General features: G+C 45.9%; 1 pseudogene; it reads right to left on the reverse strand.

Annotated features, from left to right (window-relative positions):
- Positions 1 to 1,110: 1,110 nt before the first annotated feature.
- Positions 1,111 to 5,527, reverse strand: LOC120974087 (uncharacterized; annotated as a pseudogene).
- Between the last annotated feature and the right edge of the window lie 17,018 nt (positions 5,528 to 22,545).

Consider the following 22,545-nt stretch of genomic DNA (forward strand, 5'->3'; position numbering starts at 1 on the left):
TGAGTTGTCACTGAACCTCATTACCTATAGTGTATCATTCTATCTTGAAATGGAAAAGATAATACTCTATAGGAGTTGCTTTATACGATGGTCATAATTTCCAGGATGAAAATGCTTTCCTAACCCATAAGGACAACACTAATATAAACGAATAAATGGTAAGCGTTAATAAGCGGAACCGCAAAAACAAATAAATCAAACATCATAGATCTGATCCTAGATTGTATCTTTCGCAACATGAAATATACTATCAACGGTTTTGGCTACACCGAATGACTTGTTGTTACTTGCATAGAGGACTGCGTGATCATAATTGCAGTGAGTGGTTTAGAGATGCTGTCAACCACTTTTAACTTTGGCAATAATATTCTTTCGACATACAACCTACTCAGTAGCCTCTTAACATGCCACAAATAGTTTGCATCACTCGTGATGCCATGATTGTCCTTTAGGAGTTTTTCCACGATAGAACTTCTCGTGCGAGAGTGTGGATGTAACATTATAAAACAAAGAAGAACAAAACAAATATATGAGGAACATACTACTACATGAATCTTTTCTTCGTATGAAAGTGGTCACGAATGTGGTCAAAGTTTATTTGGAAGCGTTTACAAAAAGTTCTAATTATAAAGGAGAAAAAATATGGTATTTAAAACTCAAATTTTTTATTGCCTCCCAATTAGCGTACCTCCAAATTTTCGTTCCCTAAACTCGTTCTTTAACGCCCTGCTCAACTAACCCAACCCTCCCCAAATACCGTCTCTTATTTCAACATCAACCACATCCCCGTTCAACATCGGAGCCATCCCCTCGTCTCCCCCTCTCTCTCTCTCTCCCTTCGCCTCCAGATCTGCCCCCTTCCCACCGGTGGTTCTCGCTACACCGCCACAAATCGTTAGTCACCATGGAGGTGCACCCGGCCGATGGCATTCGGCTCGGCTCGGCTCGACCAGCTCTCATGGTAAAACCACCCCAAGATTTATCTCTCCCTCGCTGCTCACACAGTTCCGCTCTGCTATTGACTGAATTTGAGCTTCTGTTACTTATGTCACTCACTCAGGGCGACTGCGCGGCGCCAAGCGGATGTATGTCAGGTCTTCGTCAATGGTGTGAAGTCACCCTTACCATATGGATCATATATGTAAGCTCTTTCTTCCTCGCACAAACCACTAGTCTGCTACTGTGCTGCTTCTGAATTCTAATGCTTCAGTCTGAACCAACTTGCTTTACCCATGCACATCTGGAAAAATGCAGAAGTCTGATGAAAAGTGTGTGTTCTGTTAAATCAAACATCTTCAGACCACCTGTGAACAAATTGCCTATCATATTATTCCATTGCTCGATGTTCATTAGGGCCGCAGAGACCACATCTACCAGTACTCCATATGCTCAAAGGATGATGTTTCAAGCTCAGTGTCCCATGTCGGTGATCTATTTGATAATAACACACCAACTAACTGAATTTTCATGTCACACAAACTACTAGCCTACCTCTATTGCTTCAGTTGTTGTTTACATTGCTACATATTTGATTTGCTGCTGATGTTAGCACTGCATATCATGGATTGTTTATGCCCTGTTGCTGATGGAGGAGGAAGAGTCCGCGGACACTCAGTGAGGAGGAGGTGCGGCAGAGCGTGCGTTGTGTAGCGGACCTGAGCGCGAGCCTCACCGCGCCGCCTCGTCATCGATGTTGATGGCCGCCAGGGTGAGGATGAAGAAGGGCGCCATCCCGCCGTGCACAGGAGGATGAAGGTGGCCGCGTGCACATGCGTGTTGCCGAAGCCCAGCCGCCCGGCGTTCCACCCCAACACGCAGCAGCAGCAGAACACCGACAGGTACGCCAGCGAGATGTCCTCCTACAGGTCCAGCTGCTCCAGGCTCCAGCAGCCCGCCAGCCCACTCTGGCGCCGCCGTGGCATCTTCTTCCTCCTCGAAGACCACGACGGCGGCGGCTCCTTCTCATTCTCTTTCTCCCTGCGGAGGAGAGGAGTACCTCTTCTCGACGGTCTTCTGCTGGAGCTGCTGCGAACCAGAAGACTCCTCGTCGGCCGTGGCCTGGGCCTCGTGGTCTATGCCGAGGGTGCTGAGGTTCTTATACAGGCTTGCGACGGCCGGCACGCAGATGGCGACCGACGCGGTGAGGCGACGGCCACCGGAGGCCGCCGGCTCATGGTGAGCACGAGGTTGAGGCGGCACAGCGCGTACTGCGCGAAGCAGTTGTGGAGCAGCAGGACGACGATCGCCATGTGCTTCCTCTCGCGGGGCTTGACGGTGACGCCCTTGCAGTACGTCTCCCGGAGCGCGGGCATGTCGCTGCCATTTGGCGGGTAAGGAGCGCCACGGCCTCCTCTGTCTCCTGCTCCCCCGTTCTGGTATTTTAAGCTAACAGAATCACAAGTAACGCAACAACGACATGTGACGTTATCTTCCACAGTTCGTTGTGTTATTTAATCCGCCAGAAAAGGTATGGATGCGGCACAAAGACTCCAACGATACACGGGAATACTCGATGATCACCGATGATTTGTTAACAAAAATCCATGAGAAAAAAAGGTGATGTCAGCCAATTTTCCTTTTCTTAATTTCTTTGTCTTTTCCGTTAGATTTATGTTCTCAAGAACAAGAAAAATATTTGTCGTTTTTTTATTATTATTTTTTTGCGAGAAAACTTTGAATCTATTCATCTTCTATCATAGCAGTACAACGAACACTAGAAATAATAAAAATTACATCCAGATCCATAGACCACCTAGCGACGACTACAATCACTGAAGCGAGCCGAAGGCGCGCCGCCGTCATCACCCCTCCCTCGCCGGAGTCGGGCACAACTTGTTATAGTAGACAGTCGGGAAGTCGTCGTGCTAAGGCCCCGTAGGACCAGCGCACCAGAACAGCAACCGCCGCTGATGAAGAATAATATAGATCGAAAAGGATCCAACCTGAAGACACACGAACATAGACAAACCACAACCAGTCCGAGCAAATCCACCGAGGATAGATCCGCCGGAGACACACCTCCACACGCCCACCAACAATGCTAGACGCACCACCAGAACGGGGACTAGGCGGGGAGACCTTTATTCCATCTTCAGGGAGCCGCCGCCGTCTCGTCTTCCTGAGTAGGACACAAACCCTAACAAATCTCGATGGAACGACTAACAACGAAGCCCTCCCACCGGTCCTTGCCAGGATCCACCGCGCTCCCATGGCCCTAGGGCCACCGGAGACGAGGCGGACCTGTGGCGAAGCCGGCGAGAGGCACGAACCCTAGCTTTTCTTAAAGGAGGAGACGCGGCTGGAAAATATAGTCGTGCATGTCTGACAAATATGTAACTGCAGTTGCACACGGCCGGTAGACATGTTGTTGCACAAGTTTGACGGACATGCAAATGCAGTTGCACATGATCGGTTGCATGTCCATCGGTGATCGTGCAACCATAGTTGTGTGCCATCGATGGATGTGCAACTCACCAGCGGAGCTATGTTGAGGCCAGGTGGCGCTGCCCCAGTTTTAGAAAAAGCACTGAAGAAAATATATTTGAATGGTCTATATGATGGAAAAATTAGCCTTTTGCCCCCATAGATTTTCGTCTAGCACCGCCATTGGTGCAACTGTAGTTGCATATTACCGATGAAGATGCGAATATAGTTGCGTGCAGGTGCGCGGGCATGCAATTGCAGCCGAGTGCGGAGCGGTTCACATGGAAATATAATTTGTGCGCCGGTGCATCAACCTTGCACATGTCAGTTGGCAACTGCGCTGTCGACAAGTGTTCGGCCACGCAACTATAGTCAACATGTAGAGTGAAAAAAATCATAAAAAAGCTAAAACATATAAAAATGATAAGTAGAAAGAGAAAATGAAACTAAAAACAAAAGGGAAAAATATCAACACAGATATCCGCATAAAATCTGACCGGTATAGTAAGGAAGCCCTTCCTTTTGCCCGACTGATTTTCTACCAGAAACTAGTAGAATGCCCGTGTGTTGCTACGGGCCTTTTAATTTTTTATTGCATATATGTACTAAGCTTGGTGAATTTTTGGCTTCTTTCAACGGCATTGCCTTGGGACCCTTGTTGTACATTGGATTTCTTTTTAAACATCGACATAATCCATCTCCACCTCTCTCATAATCTATAAAAATAAAATATATGGAAATACACCTTTTGTATTATCATGTGCAACATCTCTACAAAGAAGAACAATTATTTGTATGCATCTCCTCTAATTCTGTAAAACTCGATGAGTATTTAGTCCAGTCCATCATATTTATGTTAGTGACTTCGTCAACAACATTTTCAAAGCATCGTCAATCAACATTTTCAAAGCATCATCCGATGCCTCGGTTTTTATCTCTGATATACAAAGGTGAACATATAAACATATATTAAACAAAACTCATATAAAATATATATTCGTTGGTGAACATATATACCGTTTTTAGTCAAAGTGAATGACATCGTGCTTTTTAGTGGAGTGAGTCGCATCCAAATTTTAATAACATGTAGGCTCACCTGTAAATCGTTTGTTGGTAATTTTAGAGTTTGTGATATTTTTCACTCTATAAAAAAGTATGACACGTTTCTTTCATAGCAAACAACCGATTTTCCCTTAAAAGCAAACAACCACTCCTTCTCTTCTTATCTTGAAGAAAGCAATTCACCCTCTCACTCATCGCACGACGTAGCGGTCAAACTCACATCTCATTCCCCCGGCCTGCTCTGCCAACCACAACTTCTAATTGTCACCCCCTCGACGTCACGTCATTTAGCTCGCACCTTGCTCTCACCGCCATGCCCCCCTCCTCTCCACTATATTGCTCGCCCCCTCCTCTCCCGTCCATGTCATCCCAGGCCGATTCCCGATGCCAAGGAGTGCACACCATCGTAGCCGAGGGTGACCACCACGACGACACAACCGTGTTGTTCACCGCAACGCCACACCTTCTCCAACAACATATTCATCTAGTCTCTGTAGCTGATCGGATGCTGATTTGTATCTGCCAAAGATTGACTCCAACAACATATTCACAATAACTACCCGTGTAACTTCACTGTTTGACAAAATAGTAGTCAGAGGGAGCGTTTCTCCTGGGCTAGGGTTCCTCCCCACCTCCCCCCCCCCCCCCCCCCGCCGCCGCCGACCGCCGGTCTCCCGCGCCCCCGTCCCACCTCCCTCTCCCTCCTCCCGCCCCGCCCCTCCCCCCCCCCCCCCCCGCGTCACCCCTGTTACTCATCCAGCGCCTCCCTCGCCCTTCCTCCTCCCGCCGCCGCCGGGCCTTGCCCGCGTGGTGCTGCTGGCGGCGGCGGGCCTGTCCTTCCCCGCGTGCTGACCCCCCTGCTCGGGAGGTGGTGGCCGGCGGCGGTGCCCTTCGGCCGGCGCTGGTGTCGCAAGGCGGCGGCGATGCCGCATGCCACGGTGGCCCTCGACGTGGCAGCGCGGCCGTTGGTCGTGGGAGGCACGGTGGCGTTGTTGGCTGGAGGCGCCCGCTGAGCCCAGATCTGGACCCGTTTGGGCCCCATCTGGGTTGGGTCGGGCCGGTGGCACGACACTCGGCGGCGTCGCTTCCTGGTGGCAGTGGCGAGACGGCGGCGATCTACGGGCGGCGAGTACTTCGTTGGTCGGCGTGTTGCAGCGCGGTGATAGGGACTGTCCGGGCCCACGCACTAGTAGAAAAAGGGTCAAATGTGAGACACATTAGTGCCGGTTTGCATTTGAGCCGGCACTAATGTGTCCATTAGTGCCGGTTCAAACGGCTAGGCGGGAGGAGATCTTTAGTACCGGTTCGGGGCGAACCTTTAGTACCGGTTCATGCCACGAACCAGTACTAAAGAGAATGGGGCCTGGCCAGCACCTTTAGTACCGGTTCGTGGCACGAACCGGTAGTAAAGAGGTTGTGGCAGGCTGTTTTTATATAGTCCCACCTTGCTCCCCTAGCAAGATTTTTACCACCTTAAATATGTTACTTCTCAAACTATCACAAGCACTTGGTCTTCATTGAACTCTATGTGTAGAATTTGTGGTCGCAATATGAGTCTTCACCGGTTTCTAAACCGTTGAGGACTCATATTGACAATTCAGATTGTACACAAAAAGATCATTGATAATCAATGTATTTTTTATGACAATCAATGTTTTTAAACTTATTTGAACTTCAGCCTATTTTTGCGTTCAGTATGCATCATTCAAAGCGACGTCATCAATTTCCAACACGTTCTGACATCATTTGATGTTTTTTAGTCATTTACCGATTTGTTTAGAGAGCTAAATGACGGTGAAATTGAAAATCACTACAAAATGAACTCTGAAAATGTTGGAACTTGGCATGGTATCATCATTTCACACGCATAGCATGTGCAAAAGCGTAGAGAGGGTCACGGCGAAAACTGGACACACCTCGTGTACAAACTGGACAATCTCTTTCGGTGTATCAGGGTTTCGGACGAGAACTCATCTGTTACACGGGCACTTCAATGTTTTTTAAACTTATTTGAACTCCAGCCTATTTTTGCGTTCAGTATGCATCATTCAAAGCGACGTCATCAATTTCCAACACGTTCTGACATCATTTGCTGTTTTTCAGTCATTTACCGATTTGTTTAGAGAGCTAAATGACGGTGAAATTGAAAATCACTACAAAATGAACTCTGAAAATGTTGGAACTTGGCATGGTATCATCATTTCATCTGCATAGCATGTGCAAAAGAGTAGAGAGGGTCATGGCGAAAACTGGACGCACCTCGTGTACAAACTGGACAATCTCTTTCGGAGTATCAGGGTTTCGGACGAGAACTCATCTGTTACACGGGCACTTCAATGCTTTTTAAACTTATTTGAACTCCAACCTATTTTTGCGTTCAGTATGCATCATTCAAAGCGACGTCATCAATTTCAAACACGTTCTGACATCATTTGCTGTTTTTCAGTCATTTACCGATTTGTTTAGAGAGCTAAATGACGGTGAAATTAAAAATCACTACAAAATAAACTCTGAAAATGTTGGAACTTGGCATGGTATCATCATTTCACCCGCATAGCATGTGCAAAAGAGTAGAGAGGGTCACGGCAAAAACTGGACGCACCTCATGTACAAACTGGACAATCTCTTTCGGAGTGTCAGGGTTTCGGACGAGAACTCATCTGTTACACGGGCACTTCAATGTTTTTCAAACTTATATGAACTCCAGCCTATTTTTGCGTTCAGTATGCATCATTCAAAGCGACGTCATCAATTTCCAACACGTTCTGACATCATTTGCTGTTTTTCAGTCATTTAACGATTTGTTTAGAGAGCTAAATGACGGTGAAATTGAAAATCACTACAAAATGAACTCTGAAAATGCTGGAACTTGGCATGGTATCATCATTTCACCCGCATAGCATGTGCAAAAGAGTAAAGAGGGTCACGGCGAAAACTGGACGCACCTCGTGTACAAACTGGACAATCTCTTTCGGAGTATCAGGGTTTCGGACGAGAACTCATCTGTTACACGGGCACTTCAATGTTTTTTAAATTTATTTGAACTCCGGCCAATTTTTGCGTTCAGTATGCATCATTCAAAGCGACGTCATCAATTTCCAACACGTTCTGACATCATTTGATGTTTTTCAGTCATTTACCGATTTGTTTAGAGAGCTAAATCACGGTGAAATTGAAAATCACTACAAAATAAACTCTGAAAATGTTGGAACTTGGCATGGTATCATCATTTCACACGCATAGCATGTGCAAAAGCGTAGAGAGGGTCACGGCGAAAACTGGACACACCTCGTGTACAAACCGGACAATCTCTTTCGGAGTATCAGGGTTTCGGACGAGAACTCATCTGTTACACGGGCACTTCAATGTTTTTAAACTTATTTGAACTCCAACCTATTTTTGCGTTCAGTATGCATCATTCAAAGCGACGTCATCAATTTCCAACATGTTCTGACATCATTTGCTGTTTTTCAGTCATTTACCGATTTGTTTAGAGAGCTAAATGACGGTGAAATTGAAAATCACTACAAAATGAACTCTGAAAATTTTGGAACTTGGCATGGTATCATCATTTCACCCGCATAGCATGTGCAAAAGAGTAGAGAGGGTCATGGCGAAAACTGGACGCACCTCGTGTACAAACTTGACAATCTCTTTCGGAGTATCAGGGTTTCGGACGAGAACTCATCTGTTACACGGGCACTTCAATGCTTTTTAAACTTATTTGAACTCCAACCTATTTTTGCGTTCAGTATGCATCATTCAAAGCGACGTCATCAATTTCTAACACGTTCTGACATCATTTGCTGTTTTTCAGTCATTTACCGATTTGTTTAGAGAGCTAAATGACGGTGAAATTGAAAATCACTACAAAATAAACTCTGAAAATGTTGGAACTTGGCATGGTATCATCATTTCACCCGCATAGCATGTGCAAAAGAGTAGAGAGGGTCACGGCGAAAACTGGACGCACCTCGTGTACAAACTGGACAATCTTTTTCGGACTATCAGGGTTTCGGACGAGAACTCATCTGTTACACGGGCACTTCAATGTTTTTTAAACTTATTTGAACTCGAGCCTATTTTTGCGTACAGTATGCATCATTCAAAGAGACGTCATCAATTTCCAACACGTTCTGACATCATTTGCTGTTTTTCAGTCATTTACCGATTTGTTTAGAGAGCTAAATGACGGTGAAATTGAAAATCGCTACAGAATGCACTCTGAAAATGTTGGAACTTGGCATGGTATCATCATTTCACCCGCATAGCATGTGCAAAAGAGTAGAGAGGGTCACGGTGAAAACTGGACGCACCTCGTGTACAAACTGGACAATCTCTTCCGGAGTATCAGGGTTTCGGACGAGAACTCATCTGTTACACGGGCACTTCAATGTTTTTTAAACTTATTTGAACTCCAGCCTATTTTTGCGTTCAGTATGCATCATTCAAAGAGACGTGATCAATTTCCAACACGTTCTGACATCATTTGCTGTTTTTCAGTCATTTACCGATTTGTTTAGAGAGCTAAATCACGGTGAAATTGAAAATCACTACAAAATGAACTCTGAAAATGTTGGAACTTGGCATGGTATCATCATTTCACCCGCATAGCATGTGCAAAAGAGTAGAGAGGGTCACGGCGAAAACTGGACGCACCTCGTGTACAAACTGGACAATCTCTTTCAGAGTATCAGGGTTTCGGACGAGAACTCATCTGTTACACGGGCACTTCAATGTTTTTAAAACTTATTTGAACTCCAGCCTATTTTTGCATTCAGTATGCATCATTCAAAGCGAAGTCATCAATTTCCAACACGTTCTGACATCATTTGCTGTTTTCAGTCATTTACCGATTTGTTTAGAGAGCTAAATGATGGTGAAATTGAAAATCACTACAAAATGAACTCTGAAAATGTTGGAACTTGGCATGGTATCATCATTTCACCCGCATAGCATGTGCAAAAGAGTAGAGAGGGTCACGGCAAAAACTGGACGCACCTCATGTACAAACTGGACAATCTCTTTCGGAGTGTCAGGATTTTAGACGAGAACTCATCTGTTACACGGGCACTTCAATGTTTTTTAAACTTATTTGAACTCCAGCCTATTTTTGCGTTCAGTATGCATCATTCAAAGCGACGTCATCAATTTCCAACACGTTCTGACATCATTTGCTGTTTTTCAGTCATTTAACGATTTGTTTAGAGAGCTAAATGACGGTGAAATTGAAAATCACTACAAAATGAACTCTGAAAATGCTGGAACTTGGCATCGTATCATCATTTCACCCGCATAGCATGTGCAAAAGAGTAAAGAGGGTCACGGCGAAAATTGGACGCACCTCGTGTACAAACTGGACAATCTCTTTCGGAGTATCAGGGTTTCGGACGAGAACTCATCTGTTACACGGGCACTTCAATGTTTTTTAAATTTATTTGAACTCCGACCTATTTTTGCGTTCAGTATGCATCATTCAAAGCGACGTCATCAATTTCCAACACGTTCTGACATCATTTGATGTTTTTCAGTCATTTACCGATTTGTTTAGAGAGCTAAATGACGGTGAAATTGAAAATCACTACAAAATGAACTCTGAAAATGTTGGAACTTGGCATGGTATCATCATTTCACCCGCATAGCATGTGTAAAAGAGTAGAGAGGGTCACGGCGAAAACTGGACGCTCCTCGTGTACAAACTGGACAATCTCTTTCGGAGTATCAGGGTTTCGGACAAGAACTCATCTGTTACACGGGCACTTCAATGTTTTTTAAACTTATTTGAACTCCAGCCTATTTTTGCGTTCAGTATGCATCATTCAAAGCGACGTCATCAATTTCCAACACGTTCTGACATCATTTGCTGTTTTTCAGTCATTTACCGATTTGTTTAGAGAGCTCAATGACGGTGAAATTGAAAATCACTACAAAATGAACTCTGAAAATGTTGGAACTTGGCATGGTATCATCATTTCACCCGCATAGCATGTGCAAAAGAGTAGAGATGGTCACGGCGAAAACTGGACGCACCTCGTGTACAAACTGGACAATCTCTTTCGGAGTATCAGGGTTTCGGACGAGAACTCATCTGTTACACGGGCACTTCAATGTTTTTTAAACTTATTTGAACTCCAGCCTATTTTTGCATTCAGTATACATCATAATAAAACAGAAAATAAATAAAACAGAAAATACAAAAACTATATAAAGAATTACTAAAAAATAAATTGCAGAAAATAAATAATGCAGAAAAGAAAAAAACTATATAAAAATTGTTATATTAACAAAGAAACTAAATACAGCAAAAAAACTGCTCAGAAATAAATAGAAGAAAATTATATAAAAAATTGTTGGGGCGCTGCCCAGTGGGCCTGCGAGACCTAGGGTTTGCAAATACAAGCTCAGAAGGGCCAGCAGTCTCACAGGGCAGCGCGCCGAAGTTAGGCCCAGAAGCCTCCTATATAGAGAAGTTCGAAGGAGCAGCCGCGGCTGGGTTTATAAACCAGTGCGGCCGCCCTTCGCTCGGCGAGGTGGGACTAAACATTGTGCACCGCTGGTGGCAGCGCACAACCATTAGTACCGGTTGATGGCTCCAACCGGTACTAATGCGTGGGCCTTTAGTACTGGTTCAAGCCACGAACCGGTACTAAAGGGGGCCGTTTCCCGCCGCTTGACCTGATGAAAATTGGCCTTTAGTACCGGTTGGTGGCTCCAACCGGTACTAAAGGCCCCTCCTATATATATGGCACTTACGAAAAAATCAGTTTCATCGACCCACTTCTTCTCCAACTTCTTCGCGCGACATCGCCCCCGCCGCCGCGCCGTCGCCCATCAAGCGCCACCCTCGCCGGCCCCGCCGCCCTCGCCGCCCCCGCCGTGCGTCATCGCCGTCACCGCCGTCGCCCCGCCGCCCGTCGTACGCCGTCGCCCCCGCCGCCCGTCACCGCCGCTCCATACTACGTCGCCGTCTCGATCGCGCAGTCGCCCCCGGCCCGCCGCCCATCGTCGCGCCGTCCCCGTCGCATCGCCGTCTCGTGCCGCCGCCCGTACGCCGCCGCCCCCGCTCGTACACACACACGTACACACACACACATATTTTTTTTACTTATTTTCTGTTTTTTGTTGTTTAGATTAATGTTAGATGAATTACGTAGATAAGAATGTTAGAATGTTAATGTTAGATGAATTATATGGAAAAGATGTTAAATATTAATGTCAATTTTAGATGAATTAGCTAGATATTAATTAGGTATATATATGAGATTTGAACTAGTTGAATTAATATCACTAGTTTATTTTTAGTATGAAAATTAATAGAACAAGTTTATTTTTAGTAAGAAAATTTACGTATATGAGATTATTTGAACTAGTTGAATTAATATTACTAGTTCATTTTTAGTAAATGCTTAGTTGAACTAGTTGAATTAATATAACTAGTTTATTTTTAGTAAGAAAATTTAGATATCTGAGATTTGATGATCTAATTAAAATATTACTATATAGAACTAGCTACTTTATTTTAGTAAGAAAATTAATAGAACAAGTTTATTTTTACTAAATGCTTAGTTGAATTAGTTGAATTAATAGAACTAGTTGGACTAATAGAAGTAGTTGAATTAGTTGAATTAATAGAACTAGTAAGTGTTTAATGTTTCACCTATATGAACATAAGAAATGTCGTCTGACGACGAAAAAGATTTCATTAAGTGCGAATACTGTGAAGACCAGCGCGGCCTGTGCGACAGAAATTTCCTTGTTGATGATAGGCGCTTCAGCATCAAGCTGGATGAGAACTTCGAAGTGGATACAGTAAGTCACAACGACAAGTCTTTTTTCATAATTAAGCATGACTTATGTATGCTTCATTTTCTTCAACTTATAATTTTAAATTTTCACTATTCTACTAGCGCATCCCCTGCCATGCAAGAATTTTTGTCTTGGATAAGATAGGTTTCAGTGCTATGGAAACTATGGAGGTAAAGAGAGTTTACCTGAAGACCGAGCATGGTTATACTTTCAACGTCAAATTATACAATGCAGACACGTACACCTATTTTGAATGCAAAACTTGGCAAGCACTATGCAAGGCTTATGCAATTGAGCCTGATATGGTTATCACCTTTGATATTCGTCCGGAAGATGATATTGAAGGTAATAGAGACATCTGGGTCAATGTGCAGACGCCTCCAGTTCTACCATTATGTGAGTTTCTCAACCACATTTATGTCTTTGATATTGTTTATTCAAAAATAGTTGACAACTAATTTCTATTGACAGCTTATTTCCATTCAAGCAAACATGTCCGGCGCTTGGTAGACAGGACCTACTACTGTCCCGGAGCTGAACTAAGCTGCGAGGAGATAAGTCATTATGTTTCATGGCTTGAGGATCTTCATACTGTTAAGACAAATTTTCTTCCTACACTTAGAAATGTTAGTACTCAAAACGTGCGACCAATAGTGATCGTATTGAACTACGGTCACATCTATTTACGAAAGATGGTAAGATTTTTACTATTTGTCCTCAGTGCATCTTTTGCATACATTATTTTTTTCTAAACTTTCATTGCTAAGTATATTAATTACTATACGATGTTCTTCAACAGGGACTCCTGATGACAGTTGTGCCTCAATGGATCGAGACTAAAGGTCACATGTCAATGGTTAGCTTACGGCCAAGATATCCTACATTGCACATGAGTGCATTCAGGATTTCTAAAAGCGATGAATGCTTAATAGTGAAAGATTGGAGCAAAATTGTTAACGATCCCAGAGAAGTACTAGGGAGCAGCAATGAGAAGTGTAGCCCACGATTAGGAGACAGGTTCATCTGCATGCTCCAGTATGATGAATCAGGAGAGCTATACATGTTCTATGCTATTTTACCTGAGAGAGAGAGCAGCAGCAGGAGTGATTTAGCTAGTTCATGCTCTTAGTACTTTTGTCCTCTCATGTCCGTGTTCTTTGTCCTGAACTTAATCTCAAATGATGATTTGCTTTTGTGGTGTTATGAACGCTTATAATATGATGACCATGTTGAACTCGATGATATCTTTGCTTCTGGTACAAGTGAATGTTTTTTTCTTTAAGCTAGTGTTGGTGCTGATTAGATAGCGGTAATGACTATGATGATTAAACAGTGGTAATGACGACTATGATGATTTTTAGCTAGCTAATTTACCGTTGTTGATGATATGATGCAAGAGTTTTTATATTAATATGATGATGATGAGTTATTATATCATTTATAAAAGAAACCGCAGATTAGTTTCAGCTGGATGGATCCTAGCTAAGTGATCAAGTATATGCCATATCCATATTATACTTGATCACTTAATTATAGGTGATCAAGTATAATATGGATATGGCATATACTTGATCACTTAGCTAGGATCCACATGCATCCAGTCGAAACTAATCTGCGGTACTTTCACCTAATGATTTAACAACTAAAATAATCACTAAATTAAATTCAAAACACGAAATTAAAGGAAAAATAAAAAATAATACCAAAACACACCCAAACATTTAGTACCGATAGGTGTTACCAACCGGTAGTAATGTCCTGCACGCACCCGGGCCTGGCTCGTGCCACGTGGTGGCACTTTAGCGCCGGTTCGTGATGAACCGGTACTAAAGGGGGGCGGCCTTTAGTCTCCACTCTTTAGTGTCGGTTGTAGAACCGACACTAAAGGCCCTTACGAACCGGCGCTAAAGCCCGGTTCTGCACTAGTGACATGGGCCCGATCGGGCCGTAGGGTCCGGCAAGTCCTCGTCGCCGCGTCCGGTCAGCTTCACTCTTGCAATGGAGGTTGTTCCCTCCCACTGGTCAAGTAGTGCCCGCTCTCATGGCCGTTGTCTCCTTTCCCTCTCCAGGCCTCGTGTTGGCAGCTCTAGAGAGACGGCGAGGATGGTCCGGTAACCGTGGTGGGCACATGCTGGTGGGCGGCTGCGTGGCTGGTGCACTACGAAGTGTCTGGAGTGGTGGTGGTGGTTGTGGATCGGGAGAAATCCCTGTCGGCCTGTCAGCACCGATGCGATGACGCCTGCAGGCGCCGTCGGACCTTCCTGAGGGGCATCGGGTATTTCCCTTCCCCACTATCCCTCGTGTACCGGGGAAACCCTAGAACTTGTACGGGCAACAGCGGGAGCATCGTCGCATTCCTTCTTGAAGGTGTTGCTTGGTGCCCGGCGCTTCGGAATGCTGGGAGCATGGTGGTACTTCTTCGAAGGGTGCAGCGGTTGCCGGTCCTCCTTTCTTCGTAGATCTGCCTGTGTCGGCATTTATTTATCTTTCTTCTTCTTGTTGTTGTTTTTCTTTTGGGCTTTTCTGTGTTGCGGCCCCAGCGAGCTGGATGTATCGGGTGTTTGCTTTATTATAATATAAAGCAGGGGGAAACCCTTTATCGTAAATAGTAGTCAGAGAAATAACCTTGCATACCTAGTTCACATGGTCATGATATCGTGATTAAAATAGAAAAAAATATTTAGTTAGTGGTTAAATTGGCGCAAGATAGATAACACAATTTTGAAAGAAAAAAAATCAGAATTTTGGTCAAGCAAACCAAAAATAATTTAGTTAGAGTAGATAGTAAATAAAATACCCCTTCAATTATAAATTGTTATAGAGGCATCACAACTATGCTACTACTGGAGAAATCTATGACCAATTATGAAATTAAATTATCACATCTAAACTCAAAACGTCAGGGCCTCCTTAAGCTCATACATTCAGAGCAATGCTAACCACCTAATCGAACATGCTGTACCTATGATGTAGAAACTTCCAAAAAAAATGCAAAGAAATAGCAGAGATTCATGAACCATACATGACCTGATTAAGCCCTCCTAAGGATAAATCAGTGTCTATATGAATGCAACCATGCACCTTTTATCTCTTTGTCTTCTACATAACCCAATTCATATGATACCTTGTTTTTCCTGAACTTGAGGGGTAAGAGTCTACACATATTTGTATCCTAGAGCCGACATAACATGCTAGAGTAAACTCATATTTTTATCCTAGAATCTACACATATTTGTCATGTGAGTCTCGAATAGACAACAATCATCTAGATCAATCTTTTTTGAAATGATATAAGAGCAAAAAAGGTGTAACAACGAAAGGAAAGAAAAGGAAACACGAGTCTGCTGCTGTGTATGCATCGTAAGGAAAGAAATAACGGGGAGATATTTTATTGATGGTTGATTGTTTTCGTTTTGCTGTAAGGAAGTGGATCTGTCAAGGCCCCACATGAGTCCATAACAAAGGAGCGGTGGGGCATCTGTTTGCTGCAGTCGGTCAAACAAGATCATTAGAACCAAAAACAAACACTAAAAACCGGACATGGGAGGATGGGCATCTGTTCGAGGGTGGAAACGAAACAACCTACTAACTCCCCTTTAATAGTAGACCATAAATTGGAAGGCAACCTTTTACAAGGAAATATCACGTATATTTGTTGAAATGAATGGTCATTAAAATTCCATACAATTTCTCTCCTAACAATCTATAAGACATTAATCTTAATAGCAACAGTAACTGAAGAACAACAAGCAGATAGATGTCCTCGATGGTGACACAACAGTTGAGGTTGGGGATATGCAGCTTCATTTCTCTGAAAAGTCAAACAACCAGGACCGAGACTATGTACATCGCTGGGTAAAAAACGACCCCCGCGTCGTCTCCTCTGGAGGCGACTCGGGCGGACCCCAGACCCCGCCGCCGAAGCCCACCCCTCACCCCCTCCTCCCTCGCCGCCGCCGGCACATGTCGCTGGGCAAAGCATGCTGGCGGCTGGCGGCGGCGGGACCTGCCCTTTTTCCGTTTGGGAGCTCTAGGCGGCTGGCTGCGGCTGGTGGATCTCGTGGTGGTGCGCGGCGGCAGTCCGGCTTGGCAAGCTCTCGAGTTCTGGCGGCTCGGGGTTTCCCGGGGTTGGCTGCTGTGTGGCGCGTTCGGTGGAGCTGGGCACGACATGTGCTGGTGCAGGCGCGCGTGCATCTGCCCGGATCTGGCTGGTGCCGCCGCCGTTGCGTGGCTCCAGATCTGGGCAGGCGCCCGCGTTCTCCGGCCTCCCTCCTGCCACCCTGCGCTTCTGCGCCGCTGGTGCCTGCTGCCGGCTCTGGGCCGGTCCAGCTTATGTGAGGGTGGAGGTGGAGGGGGTCCCAGGCTTCATGGCGACGGCTATTGCGGCCCTCTTCTCATGGCGCAGTGGGGGTGCTCCTCTCCCCTCCCCGGGGCTGCGGCGGCGGCCGGAGGTGACCCAGTCTTCGGATTTGAGGCGAGGCGTTGTGTTTGGCTCCGGGTGAAAACCTTACAGAGACCTCGGTTGATGCCGGTGACGCGCGGCGCCTTTTGGTGTCGTCCTCCTCCCTGTAGGCGCGTTGCTGTGGAGTCCTAATCACTCAAATCCCTCAAGTCTGGGTCTCCGGGCGAAAGTCCATGATCAGGCGATGACGGCGTTGTGTACCTCGCTACCTCCATGGAGGCATCGTCTTGGAGACCTTGAGTGTGGGTGGTTACCGACGGTTGGTTGGAGGTGGTGGGTGGTTGTTGTTGGTGGTGGTGCGACTATGATAGACACCGATGCGCTGCTTCCCCGGGGAACATGCGGACTAGGTGCTCCGCGCGCCTAAGCGGGTGCTGCTTCTTTTAATTGCGGTTTGACTGACCCTGAATTGAAATCCAGGCGGGCTACTGACCTCTAGCAAAGGTGAAATAGTAAAAGGGAGGAAACCTTGTGCATTTAGTATCACGAAGAAGATGCAGTAAGAAGCGCTCAACTAGTTTCTTTCGTGGGATGAATACGGTGTGAGCGGAGATGTAAGATTTGCACGAATAAGGGAAGGAGTACCTCTTTCTGCTAGCAGTGTTGTGTCCTCCTTCTGTTTTTCCGACGATCTTCTTGTTGTTCGCCGAAAACCAGAAGTTGTGGAGGACGGTGCAGCCTTGGATGAACCCATGGCCAAGTTGTTGAGTGTGGTGCGGTGGCCGTCTGTCGGCGGCGGGGAAGCAGAACCGAGGCGGCGAATGACGGCGTAGCGGGAACAGCTCCGGTGCGGTGGACGGTTGCGATAGTGGAGCCGCAGCAGTGAGGCGCAGGACGGCGTGGTCGGAGTGGTTCTAGTACGACGCACGTCGGCGTCGGTGTCATGGAGGCAGCTCTGCCTCGGCTTCAGCTGCTAAGTCCTTGAGGGTGTTGTGGTTGCGGTTGCATTGGACGACGACGTCGGGGTACCGGCTCCGGCGTGATGGAGGAGGGTGGCGGTGGATTGGCCGCTATGGGGTGGAGGACGGAGGAGGCTGGGGTTTCGCGGCTGGTGGATAGGGCGTTTTCGCGCCCACGGAGTATGAATGGGGAAACGGAGGGAGGCGGGGAACTAAGGGGGAACAATGTTTCGGTTTGAGACGCGCTTGTTTAAAATTTGGGGAAAGTTACAAACTTTGTCCCCATCTAAAATTTCAGACATATTGCGGGTTGGGGGTAGGACAGTCATGTCAGGTGTCCCAAATGTGGGCGGGATAGATTTCGGCCGAGCGCATGGGTAGGCGCCCACGGCGTATGAATGCTTCTCGGAGGCGGTTGAGACTGGCGTCTTAGTGAAGTTACAAACCTACCCCGGTTTAGACCTTTGGACATCGGACCGATAGGCTACACGGGCCAGAGTCAGGACAGTAATTTCCTACCACCAAAACATTAGTCTCGCGCGGTTTCGGGTGACCAAAGGCCTATTTGGCGCTTCGTTCAATATTTGGGAGCAGAAGCATTAACGTTTTCGGTTCTCTTGAATTGAACTTTCAGGATTTGTCAAACTTCACAAATCTTTACTCTTGAAAATCCTAAAGCTACGATTATTTTGGAATGGAGGGGGTACATTTGAATATACATTGTACACGAGTATATATTAAAAAATATGCAACTTACCTCAGTTCATGCATGGTTCCAGATATAATCTCCTTGGTTGCAAAAAAAAGTTAGATATGCGTATGAATATATATAGCATGTTCAAACTCACAACAAGGATTGATGCCCCCTTTTACATCTGATTTACAAATGCCATTATCTCGGGTTCAAATAGATGAATGCACTTCCTATGAATTCGAATCTTCAAAACCCCCTTTATGTTGAATTCGACATGTATTCTATTTCGTAGCTAGCAATTTGGAATGTATCCATGTAAGTGACAAATGTATAAAGTGCTTCACACTAACAACATGGAGTGCACTAATTAATGTTTATATATGAATTGCAAAAGCATCCATTGCCTGTATTTCAAACCACTCTCACTCTATGGATCGATAATATGAAATAAACACATGCACATGCTAGAATTCAATAGAGTATGGGTGTCTGATAGACCGATTTTCGTCCATACGCAATTTGCAAAATTCATGATCTCATCCAAAAATAATAATGCCATTTATATTTTAATTTAATGCATAGAACCGCCTTTTACACGTAGATGCACTATGCCTCGCCCCGTTCTCACAAACGCGTTATATATCTCTCTATCTAACGCATAAGTGCACACACTTTATATGCATCGGCATTTCTCTTTCACACATGCTCACAACTCAGGGTGTCGGGGTGTCTCACGCACATGCTCTCTCTGTTTCTCTCTCTCTCTCTTTCTGACTACTATGTACTACTCTTTTCACTAGTCTCAGTTGGAAAACACTATTTCTCTCACATGCATATATACACATGCACAGTCTCTACTAGCCCTCTATACGCACATATATGTGCCTACGTGTCTCCCGCACGCACATTATCTTTAGGCCTCTCTCGCACACATTGCCCCCCGACACACCTCTCTCTTAGTAGTTGGCAGATATGATTTCATCATATCATTCGGTAGGATACCCCTGGCTGTTAGGCTAGATGGTAATACGAGGCAAAGTTTTAGCCTAGTTCGGATCGGACCCTTGCAGTTGAAGAAAGAGCCTACTCCTGGTACTGTATATTAGTGATAGGGGTGTGTACAAAGTACACGTGAATACAAGGCATTGTGCGTGTGTGTATACTATCGACGAACTAGCCCCCAAGCTTGTATAACATACTAAGGGCCTAGGGTTACAAATCATATATAGTCGGCTTATCACCAGTGGGGATAGAGTCCTCCGCGACTCTGGTAGCTTCATGTTGTACGCCGAGTCCTCCACATGGGTCTTCGTATAACACGTCTCGGTCCAACCTATATGTGGCGCAGGATGGAACCGACCCATGAGTCTTCATGTTGACCCACCACAACTAGAAATGATGTGCCCACCACACCACACACGCAATCGGCCACTAAGAAAATAAGCATATACAATAGTACAATGGTATCTAGCTCACGATACGTCTCCATATTTTGTTGATGACACTGACGGACTTTGCATTTGATGCGAGCTCCATATTTTGTTGACGACACTTACGGTCATTGTATTTGAAGCGAAAGCACGATATGGTCACTGGACTTCAGAATAAGCTCATCACGGTCACCACATACATTTTGTCGTGCTAACCAACATGTGGTTGGATGGTTAGAGGACAGTGGTTTCTCAAGCCCACCAAGGTTAAAGTCCTGGTGCTCGCATTTATCTTGTGTTAATTTCAGTATTTTCCGGCGATGTACGTTCAGTGGGAGGAGACGTTCCACTCGACTACGAGGCACCTATGGTGACTTCGTAAAATCTCAAGGTCATATATGCTGGCCCACTCTCTCGAAGGTGCTCATAGGGGTAGGGTTCGCGTGTGTGCGCTTATAGCGGTGAGTGCTTAAGCGTATATATGAGCCCTTGCGTCTGTACCGTATTAAACAAATACATATCATGATTATACGGTCACTGGCTCACCCGTACAACTCCGTATTTTGTTGATGACACAATCAATTGACCAGTCAAATGTTCCACGCGGCGCAACTAGTGTTGCACCATCGGGGCGCGTAACCATGGGGCCCACCTGTCAGCCCGTATATGAAAGAAAGAAATGGTAGTTTGAGTCTGTACTGTGTTAATAAAATAGGAGTACATTTTAGGGTGATCATACGGTCACTGGCTCACCATACAGCTCCGTAATTTGTTGATAACACGATCAATTGACCAGTTAAACGGTCCACATTCAGCAGCGCACATTACCATAGGGCCCACCCGTCAGCGCGTATATGAAGGACAGAAATGGTAATAAATTAGTGGTCGGTGGGTATTCGAAGTCGTGAGACCTCTGGTTTGCAGTCACCGGCGGTTGGGGGCGTTCATTGGGCGGTGGGGTGGGGATCCCCGGAGAAAAAGCTTGGCGGGGGGGGGGGGCTAGAGGGATGGCCGGTGCGGCGGCGGACCGGCGGTGGGGAGTGGTTTCGGGGAGGGCGGGCCGGCCACGGGCGGCGGGGGCTGGCGGTTCGGCCGGTGGTGGCTGGCGGCTCAAGGGGGTGGAGTTTGATGATAAACTGGAGGCCCTTGATTTCGTATCCAACGGCTGGAAAATCTAATGACCAGAGATGAAAAAGTCATTCGACTGACGTGTAGCCTCACCCCGCACGTACACATGCACGCACGCAAGACACGCACACATGTAGGCGTGCAACACTGACACGTACACACGCACGCATGCTGGCGTGCAACACTGACATGTACACATGCACTCACGAACACAGGCACGTACGCACACATGCATGCAACACTGAAACGTACCCTTGCACGCATGCAACACTCGCACGCCTGCATGCACATAGCACACGACGCAAGACACACGGTCAACCTATTCGTGCATGCAACCTTTGTTAAGGACATGGATTGTGACAGGTATTAATCAATCTTATCTGTGATAAGCAGAACATTGATGTTTGCAGCGGTCTTTATGAATCACAACGTATCGAACGGGCTATCAACATAGTAGGCTTATCTACATCAAAAAGATGACGTCACACTCAATGAACAATCATCGGTTTATGAAATGCCCGCTTCTGACCGCCCTGGCCCACCAAAGGTTCCTCTGCTGTGCGCTGCCTGCGTTGGGTCACTGACATGCAGGCCATGCACCCAAAGAGGCCACACGTCAGTGGAAGGACGGAGCGGTGTCCTAGGTCAGAGTCGAGGGCGCCACTCGCGGCACGCCCGGCTGAACACACCTCCGTGCCGCATTCAAACGCCTCCATGAAACCTGCCCATGTGGAAGCCGAGAAACCCACTCTGGAGACGCGTCCGTTCATGACCGGGCCGGCGTTAAACGCAACGCCGGCCGAGCTCCTCCCGTCCGCCGTCTATTTAATCTCTTATTTAAACGAGGCCAAACGCCGGCCAAGAATCGCACACCAAATTGCGACTTGACGCGTTATGTTAAATTAAAAAAAAGAGGCAAACCATGTGGGGCCTACCTTAGAGGCAAGGCTCTATACACTGGAGTACTTTTAATGTGTCCCGTCAACTCGCAGAACGAGGAGAAGCTTGCTTAGTACGCCGTCTCCCCCGCCCACGGGCGCGGTGGCTCGCAGGATGAGGTGAAGCTTGCTTACGAGGAGTAGTAGTACTACTACTACTGTACGCCTTTACGCCCGCTCCCTCGCCCACGCGCGCGGTGGCTCGCAGCACGAGGAGAAAATTTTACTACTCCCTCCGTTTACTCCTCGTTCCTACTACGTACTTTGGTTAGTACTCCCTCCATTTACTTATACAAGGCCACTATAAAAAATACATTTTGCCTCTATACAAGGCCACAAATAGTAATCGAGACAAAAGTTATTACTCCCTCCTTTTCAGTTTATGGCTCAATTTCAAAATCTCTCCAACCAAGGTAGACGGTGAGTGGTCGAATTAATTTCGTAGTTTGCACAAGTAATTAGTACGCTCGTTTTTCTCACGAAGTTATGTTTACTGAGGCATTAATTAGAACGAATGCATGAATGACCACTAAATTTCCATGAACTTGTACATGCATTGGTTAGTTTCCTCTTGACACTGCTTGCGTCGGGTGATCTAACGCACCTCGAAATCCAACATGTAATGGTACTACTACTAGTATAGTAGAATTGAGACTTATCAAACGGAAAAACGAATGTTTTTTAGATGAGCCCTATAAACCCT

The sequence above is a fragment of the Aegilops tauschii genome, chromosome 2 (genome assembly GCF_002575655.3).
Source record: "Aegilops tauschii subsp. strangulata cultivar AL8/78 chromosome 2, Aet v6.0, whole genome shotgun sequence".
In the NCBI taxonomy this organism is placed as follows: domain Eukaryota; kingdom Viridiplantae; phylum Streptophyta; class Magnoliopsida; order Poales; family Poaceae; genus Aegilops; species Aegilops tauschii.